This window comes from Galeopterus variegatus, unplaced genomic scaffold, assembly GCF_000696425.1.
Source record: "Galeopterus variegatus unplaced genomic scaffold, G_variegatus-3.0.2 Scaffold10098, whole genome shotgun sequence".
Lineage (NCBI taxonomy): Eukaryota > Metazoa > Chordata > Mammalia > Dermoptera > Cynocephalidae > Galeopterus > Galeopterus variegatus.
Window position 1 is genome coordinate 4,167 of NW_007736209.1, and position 8,637 is coordinate 12,803.

The 8,637-nt window shown below is 44.6% G+C and overlaps 1 long non-coding RNA gene across 1 annotated transcript; it reads left to right on the forward strand.

Moving 5' to 3' along the window:
- The first annotated feature begins 752 nt into the window (after window positions 1-752).
- On the forward strand, window positions 753-3,899 carry LOC103609793. The gene is made up of 3 exons (XR_552164.1): window positions 753-910; window positions 1,053-1,339; window positions 3,666-3,899. It is a non-coding gene; the product is annotated as an uncharacterized LOC103609793 (long non-coding RNA).
- The last annotated feature ends 4,738 nt before the right edge of the window (window positions 3,900-8,637 follow it).

Genomic DNA, 8,637 nt, shown 5'->3' on the forward strand with positions numbered 1-8,637 from the left:
TTTTTTTTTCCCCCCCGCCCCCCCCCCCCGCACAATAAAAAACCAAGAAAAGCTCTGATTCGGGGTCATTTCCCAGGAATTCCTTCTCTCTTGAAGAAGTCCTCTCCTGGGATTTAACCCCTTTGGGCCTCTCACTGCTCTGGAAAAATGGGCTTTGTGTAATCCTTTGCATCTCCATCTCCATCACCCTGAGGGAGAGGTGACAAGTTTGAAGTCGTGCTCCTTTGTTTTTTCTGTATGGCTTTTGGGAGTCCAGACCCTCTTTTTTTGGGGGGGGGTAGCTGGCTGGTATGGGGATCTGAACCCTTGACCTTGGTATATTATAACACCATGCTCTAACCAACTGGGCTAGCCAGCCAGCCTGCCAGATTTTTTTTTTGTTTAGTCATCTTGCCAGATCTATTTTTATGCTTCAGCTAGTTGCGTGGCCAGACGTTCTGCTTATGTGGCCTGTTTTCTTTTCCCCATCTACTTTATTTCTGCTTCTTTATTGGTGAGAAACTGATAACTTGCCCTTTCTTCAATTCTCTAGGAACTCTGATCCCATAGTTAGACAATAAAATAGAGATATTGGGTGTGGGCAGAGTTGTAAAGATAAGCTGTGGATGGCTCAAGTCCAGTAGTAGGATCTTCTTGACAAATGATAATGATAGCTAACATTTACTGAATTCTTGTAATAATCAGAGTAATTTAATAAGCACCATGCTAGGTAGTTTACATGTTCTCTATCATTTAATCCTTCCAACAGCTTCGAGACAGGAACTATTACTCTACCAACTCTACCAACTAGAAACTGTCAGGGCCGGGCCCTGAGCCAGCACAGCCTGAGTGGAAACCTGTCTGCTGAGCTGCCTCCTCCATTCTTACTAGACAAGCCCCGCAACTTGGTTTCCTAGCCTGCCAAAGCAAGGTCTGCGATGCTGCCTGGGGATGGGGAACAAGGCTGGGTAACAACCCTTCCATTCATTCAGTGAATGCTTGTCAAGTGAGCACTCCAGTGGCAAGTTTTTAAGAACACAAATGCCAAAAATGATGTTTATTTTCCCTCCCAGATCTCTGACTTCCCAAGATCGTCACTGCTAGCCTTCTCTGGTGACTCTCAGAGAGCCAAGGAATTTTTGTTTCTCTTATAAGAGGCCTGCACGGGCATGAGGTGAAGATTTGGACTGTTTTCTGATGGGTGAAAGTCTCTCTAATTGTACTGCACAGCATACAAATTATGAACCAAATAATCAGATTTGGCTGGATTATATTTTCTCCTGGGATATTAGATACATTCCACTGAGTCCACAGAAGGGAAGGTGAAGATCAAGACACCATGACAAATGCTAGTTACCTGGTAAGTACAGATATTTTCCATTATCTACATAGCTAGAGCTTTATATATACCTAATATCCTTTTCTACTAAAATTAACCAAAATGTACACATTCCAGGAAATTGAGGGTTCCTTAGTGGTTTTATATATTTTTATTATCCTATTCTTTCTTTGTATATTCCCATAGATACCTGTTTCTTGCAACAGGATGTGTTAAAAGTGACATTATCTTTTTTTCTTTTGTCTTTTTTCCGTGTCCGGCAACGGATCGCAACCCTCAGTGTTGCCCCCGTACCGGACCAGGGACCGGCAACGGGATTGCAACCCTCGGTGTTGCTCCCGCGCCTCGCTCAGCCAGTGAGCAGGAACTGGTCCCGTATGTGGGATCCGAACCCTCGGGCGGGAGCGCCGCCACGCTTCCCAAGTGGCGCAATATCCAGTGCGCCACTGGGCCGGCCGAGTGACATTATCTTTTGGCTTTTGTTAAAATGCCCTCTTAGTTGGTCGCATTAATTCATTCAGCAAACACGGAGCACTTACTACATGCTAGCTGGCAGTGCAAAAAATGTGTAAGACCAGGTTCTTGCCCTTGGCCTCCTATCGTGTTGAGACCACTGATGTCTCAGTAAGTAGATTACAAAGCATCGGAGATGGTCTAGAAGAGCTAGGTATTAAATGTGGTGGGAAAAACAGAGGAAGGATGGCCCTACTGCAGGGCTAGCTAGGGGGCCCATCAGAGAAGGCTTCGTGGTAGAGATGACCATTTTGGGCTGGACTTAGAAGGGTGAGAAGGAGTCAAGCAAGGAAATATGGGGGACAAACATTCTAAGCAGAAAGAATAGTGTTTCATAGGTACCATGATAGGAAACTGCCTGGCTTGTTCAAGAAAAGGCAAGAACAGAAGTTTGGTATGGCTGGAGCAGAGAGAATATCATAGAGACTGGTAGGATATGAGTGTGGGGAGAGCCTGTGGCCTGACTGGGAAGAGCCTTGAATGCAGAATTAAGGAATTCAGACTTTGTTCTATAGGTGACAGGGAAAATGACACAATCAAATCTGTGTTTTACATAGATAAGTTACCCCAGCAAGAGATGGAATAGCTGGGCGCAGCGTGAGGGTACTGAGTAAAGCAGGAGATCCAATTATTACATCATTATAATAAATCAGTCAGGATAGAGAGGATGAGGTTATGAGCTAAGGCAGAGAGAGTCGAAATAAAAACAAGAGGATGGATTCGAGAGAGTTTTAGAGGTCCTGTTGAACAGGATTGGCTGATTAATTGTGGATGGATGGTGAGGAAGGAGGCACCAAGCTTACGGACAGCAATAGCTGACATGTGTCATCCAATGCTTACTCTGCATGAGGAATTGTATTATTATCCAAATTCTAAAGGTGAGGAAGTTGAAGCCTGGAGTGGTCAAAGTGCCATAGCTGGTATGTGGTGATACCAAGTGATGGAGTTAGGATTTGAACCGAAGGGAATCAGCACCTTTATTCACTATGCAGTAACTGAACAGCAAACTGGTTCATCAGTGTCAAGTGATTGGGGATGAAGTGACCGCCCTAGAAAGCACTTAGGGAGGGGTAGATTCAGGCCTGGAACCCATTAGAACCACCTTCTGCTCCCGAGAGCTCACGATCACACTGCCTGGGCGCTATATTAGGCCATAGATGTGTTACGTCTGGCTCATAGAGTATTTTTATTTTTTATTTATTTTTATTTTTATTTTTTTAAAAGATGACCGGTGAGGGGATCTTAACCCTTGACTTGGTATTGTCAGCACCACGCTCAGCCAGTGAGCGAAACAGCCACCCCTATATAGGATCTGAAACCGTGGCCTTGGTTTTATCAACACCACACTCTCCCAAGTGAGCCACGGGCTGGCCCCAATTTGCTTGAATTTTGAGCTGTGTACTTGGACATATTATAAGGAAGCTTTGGCGGGGAGTGTGTGTATGTGTGCATGTACGTGTGTATGTTGGGAAGGGGTGGACCATAGCTTATGAGGCTTGGAATTTTCTATAGAAATTCAGTTTCAGAACATTTTCAGGAAGTTTTATAATTTATTAAAGGTTGAAGACATGTTTCTGTGCCATTGAGTTAAAATGTGAGGCTTGGCAAACAAGTATTTGTGTTAAATATTTTGTTCCATTTAAGATGTAACAATAATCCCCAGTGGCTGTGGTCAGGTTGGACAAGTGACCATATTTCATGTTTGTATGAATTTGTTTGCAATGTATAAACTGCCCTTAGAGATATAGATTCAAACAGCTGCAAGAAGTAGAGCTGACACTAGAGCTGTAGGACTTTGACTCCTAATCTGTGTTCTTTGTGCTACACCCAACAGTTTTCCATCATGCCTGGCTGCCTGATTCAGGAGCTGGAGGAAAGCGGCCTCTGCTGCTGGGCACAAATTTCTCAGAGGCCACCAGGCACCATTCTGGAGTACTACTGGGTCTCAGAGTTCATTGTCCGTCCCGCAAGGATTATCCATCCTGTCAGACTACGCTGACCAAACTAGTGAGAGGCCAGCCCTATGATCTTTCCCCTGGGAATAAGAATTTGTCGTGCAAGGTTCACGCTGCAGGTCAGTTTGGTCTCGAGAGTCATTTCTTCAAAGATTACATGGGGCTTGCAAGACCACGCTCTGCTGCTGCATGGACTCTGACCCCTGCCCAGCACATTCTCCTTCCTCCTTCCTCTCCTCCTCAGAGACTCCCTACCCCCCATGTGCACACTTAGGGTGGGAACTGGATATGTGCTGTGGCCAGTTCTGTTCTTGTCCATATTACTCAGAATTCATTGTTTCTTATTGATATGAACAAGTGCCTGATACTGCACGTTTATCATAGCACTGAGAGCTAGGGATACAACAGACAGGTGCCCTTCCCTCGGGGACAAGAGGAGTACACGCAGGGAATAATTAGTGAGCTTGGTAGCACTTGGTTACAGTCTTCCAACAACTGGTATTTTATCTCAGTCACATTATAATTTCAGTTTTTTTGTGCCATGGACTAAAAAGCCTAGGCTCCCCAAAAGATCTGGCTGAGTTCATGGTAAAGTTCTCTACTTATTCATGTAACAAATATTTATCAAGCACCTGTTATTTGTCAGGTACATTCCAGATGTCAGGATTATAGCAGAAAACAAAACTGACAAATAGACCTGTTATCTTGGAGTTTACATTATTGTGGAAAGACAAAAAACCATAACCCTTGTGAACATGTTCTGAGAATTTTGAAGAAAAATCAAGCAGGGTAATGATGGGGGTAGGTGGGCTGCTTTTTTTAGGAAGCCTTTTCTGATGAGGTCACTCTGAAAGCAGAGCCCAGAGGAGGTGAGGGGGAAGTGCCGGGTGACTGTTTGGGGGAAGTCCTTCCCAGGCAGGGGAGCAGCAAGGGCAGAGCCTCTGAGAGGGGAGTGTGCTTGGCTTGTCTACAGAATAGGAAGTCACTAACCGATCTGCAATCCTCACTTTTCTTTGTCTGCAAGTCCACAGGCTTGTTGGAAGGAACAAATGAAATCATTTATGTGGGGCGGCCCGGTGGCGCACTGCTGTAGTGTGCCGATTGGGAAGTGCGGTGGCGCTCCCGCCGAGGGTTCGGATCCCACATACAGACCGAGGTGCGGGAGCAACACTGAGGGTTGCGATCCCATTGCTGGTCCCGGTCCGGTACGGGCACGACACTGAGGGTTGCGATCCGTTGCTGGTCACAAAAAAAGACAAAAAGGAAAAAAAAAAAAAAAAAGAAAGAAATCATTTATGTGAAAACATTTATGTAAACTATCAAGTACTGTATAGAAGTTATTCTCTTTATGTTGACTTTATCAAGTATTTGTAGAGTGTCGAAATCATAAAGGATCATAATTATTATAATTCTACCATTAAATTTTTTTATTATTGAGGTGAAATTCACATAACATATAATTAACCATTTAAAAGTGTACAATTCAGTGGCATTTAGTGCATTCACAATGTTGTGCAACCACCACCTCTCTCTAGTTTCAAAACTTTTCATCACCCCTGCCCTTTCAATTTTAGTGTTAATTTATGTTACCACTCTTGAAGTAGGATTTTTTTTTCCATATCCGACTTTGTCCTTTCTGCTTCTGGCTGGCCTCCACCAATTCCTATGATCCACCCATGTGTTTATTCAACAGATACTTACCGAGCACCTACTGTGTAGTAGGCACTATGCTACATAGGTGCTGGGGATACAACAGTGACAATGACAGATAGGTCCCTGCATCCAGGAACTCATAACCTAGAAGGGGATTTAGACACTGAACAGCTAATTGCCAGAAAATTAATTTCCTTGGAAAAGAATGCTTTGAAAATCATGTTAAAAACATTTTGGAGGCCGGCCCGTGGCTCAGTCGGTAGAGTGCGGTGCTGATAACACCAAGGCCACGGGTTCGGATCCCATATAGGAATGGCCGTTTTGCTCACTGGCTGAGCGTGGTGCTGACAACACCAAGCCAAGGGTTGAGATCCCCTTACCGGTCATCTTTTAAATAAAAAAAATTAAAAAAAACATTTTGGAAGTTATGAAAACTACTAGAAGAGATATGCCACTCTTAGAATAACATGAGTATGTTGTTTTCATAATTGTGCTCTTAGTTCAGAGACACTGGAGAGAAAAATCACCTCAGGGAAGTGAACTGGATTATGTTATGGCACAAGTAGGTAGGCAGGCAGAGGTGAAAACAGAGTTATTCATTTGATCCCAATATCAACCCTTTGAAGTATGGAAGGATTGATATTATTACATCACTCCCATTCTATAGATGTGGAAACTGAGGCTTGGAAGGTTGTGCCTTGCCTAATGCCACCTAGCAGGACTTACATCTAATATTTCGCTTTAGCCAACTGTCGGATGAAGCTGAAAAGCATTTGTCCAACAGAGGGCAGCCATGCACCTGGCTGGGAGAAGACCTGCTGGCACACACAGGTTTGGTCCAGCGTCCCAAGGTGCACTCCCAGCCTTCCAGGAGAGGGCACTGCTAAGCTGGCCTTGGGTCAGCCCACCAGACCTCCCCCCACCCGTCGCCTTGCCCTCCACCCCCATAGGGACTTCCAGACGCAGACTCGTGACCTAGCAAGCTCTCAGCTCCCCCAGGCTTTTTCTTGCACATTAATGTGTGCTTCCGTGTTTTCCTAGATGATTGTTTCTTCATCAAGCTGTGGAATAACAAATCAGGGCAAGTAACCCAAGTCACCTCAAGTGATGAGCTGGTGATCACCAGCAAGTAGGTACTGCCTGGAGTGGGGAGCCACGCACACTGCTGTCGCAGCCCTTAGGGCCGCACGTCCCTCATGTAGGCACGACCTTGAGTTTCTTTAGGCAGGATGACCTGGCAGCATTTCCACCCCACCCACAGCTAGTTTCGCTTTCCTAATGTTGTTAAAAAGTGACTTCTAACTGAAGTAGGGTGGTTGAACAGGTTTCAGCATTTTACTTAAAATTTTTATGTGATCATCTGTTTAAGATCTCTTCCTTCTGGTAGGTCTCTTTCCTTTTCTCTCAAGAAGATGCCCAGAACCGTCCTCTTTGGCATTGTCTAAAGTCCAGGTTCTAATAGCTTTTGGACTGTGGTTTAATTTTAACCAGAAAGACTTTTTGGAATGATTACTAGTTAATCCGGAATGGGCCAGTTTGATACAGGGCCATAAACACCTCCTGTCTGGAATAAGTAGGTGAAGTTATGTTCATTTACTGCTAACATATCTCTTTTTGAAAGGGGAGACTGATTTGGGAGGAAGAAAATGAAAATGAAAACTGTATGGATAGATCAGAATGGAAGACTGTTTGATTGTCTGCTTTAATTCATTTAATGAACTCGGGTGCCTAAGGAAAGCAGGCTGTAAAAGAATTGAGGGAAGGGGCCCCCTGGGTGTGGCAGAGAATGGCCTCTCATCAGAGCTGTCCTGTGGACAACTTTTTCTGGGACGATCTCAGTTTCTGGGACAGAAGACACACTGGCCCTTTGTGAGATCATGCATCAGACTGCCACCAGTTCTCAGTTCTGAAAATATGGTCACTGGAGAGGCCTGTCAGCAGCCACAGGTGTCATATCTTTAGGAACCACCGACCCAGGCAGTGAGGTGGAGTTGGGGTCCCCAGAACTCCCTGTGCTCATCTGAATATTTCCAATTCTTCTTCTTCCCTTATAATGCAAGTCGTTTGGTAATAATTACTTGTAGAACCTAAAGAATTTTTGATGCTGCAGGACAGAAATTGGTTATTTTTTGCAGTTTCGGTGGTAAACTTCTTTGACAATAGAAGAAAATAAAATCAAAAATGAAGGGCCAGCCCGTGGCTCACTTGGGGGAGTGTGGTGCTGAGAACACCAAGGCCCCGAGTTCAGATCCTATATAGGGATGGCCGGTTGGCTCACTGGCTGAGCGTGGTGCTGACAACACCAAGCCAAGGGTTAAGACCCCCTTACCAGTCATCTTTTAAGAAAAAAGAAAATCAAAGATGAGAGGAAAATTGGATATGTGATGGAGACCAATTCTAGTTGTAAAGCTAGGGCTTACAGACCCCTCGAGTCTGTTGCACAGATTGGGTTACAAACCCTCCACACGCAGGTCTGTGAGCTAGGTAATAGGAAAAAAAAAAAGGCTTGGGGAGCCGTGGGTATAGAATAATGAATGGGTTTTATTCAGATCTAGGAACAACTGTCCTAGTGGCTTCTCTGAGAGTTCTGAGAAGCGCTGTGGATCAGGGCTGTTAGTCTTATACTTAAGTCCACAACCCTGGACACCTGAGTGCTCATACACAATTTACGTTACGTAGTAACAAGGAACACCTGAGGATATTTACAGCAAATGCTCGGCAAGATTCTGAACATCTGAGGGGCCCTGACATTTTCCTATTTTTCCCAACAATCCACTCCTTCAGAGTCCCTCGCCGTACAATCTACATGCTCAGAATCTTCTGTGATGTTCCCTTAGCTAGGATAAGTGACTCTTACATTCATACAACCTATCATCTGTCCAATATGCCTTAAGGCTTGTCCTTAAGGTTTGTCCTGTAGTTTTGTTCTTTCAATTGTTAGCCGCACATGTCTGGCTAGTAGTCATCATTGGTATGAAGTTCAGTGTATATTCAATAAGCCAACGCATTGGTCACACTAATGTATGTCTGTATCCAGTTGACTCTGGTGCCCACAGCCAGAACACTATGGGCGAAAGGACAGAAGGGTTATTGGTACCAATAGGGGGAGTTCTCACCCCTCTGGTAAAATACATGTTAGTTTGCCATCCTGGGAAAGGATGATTGCAGGAATAGGTATCTTACCTGGTTTATGATACC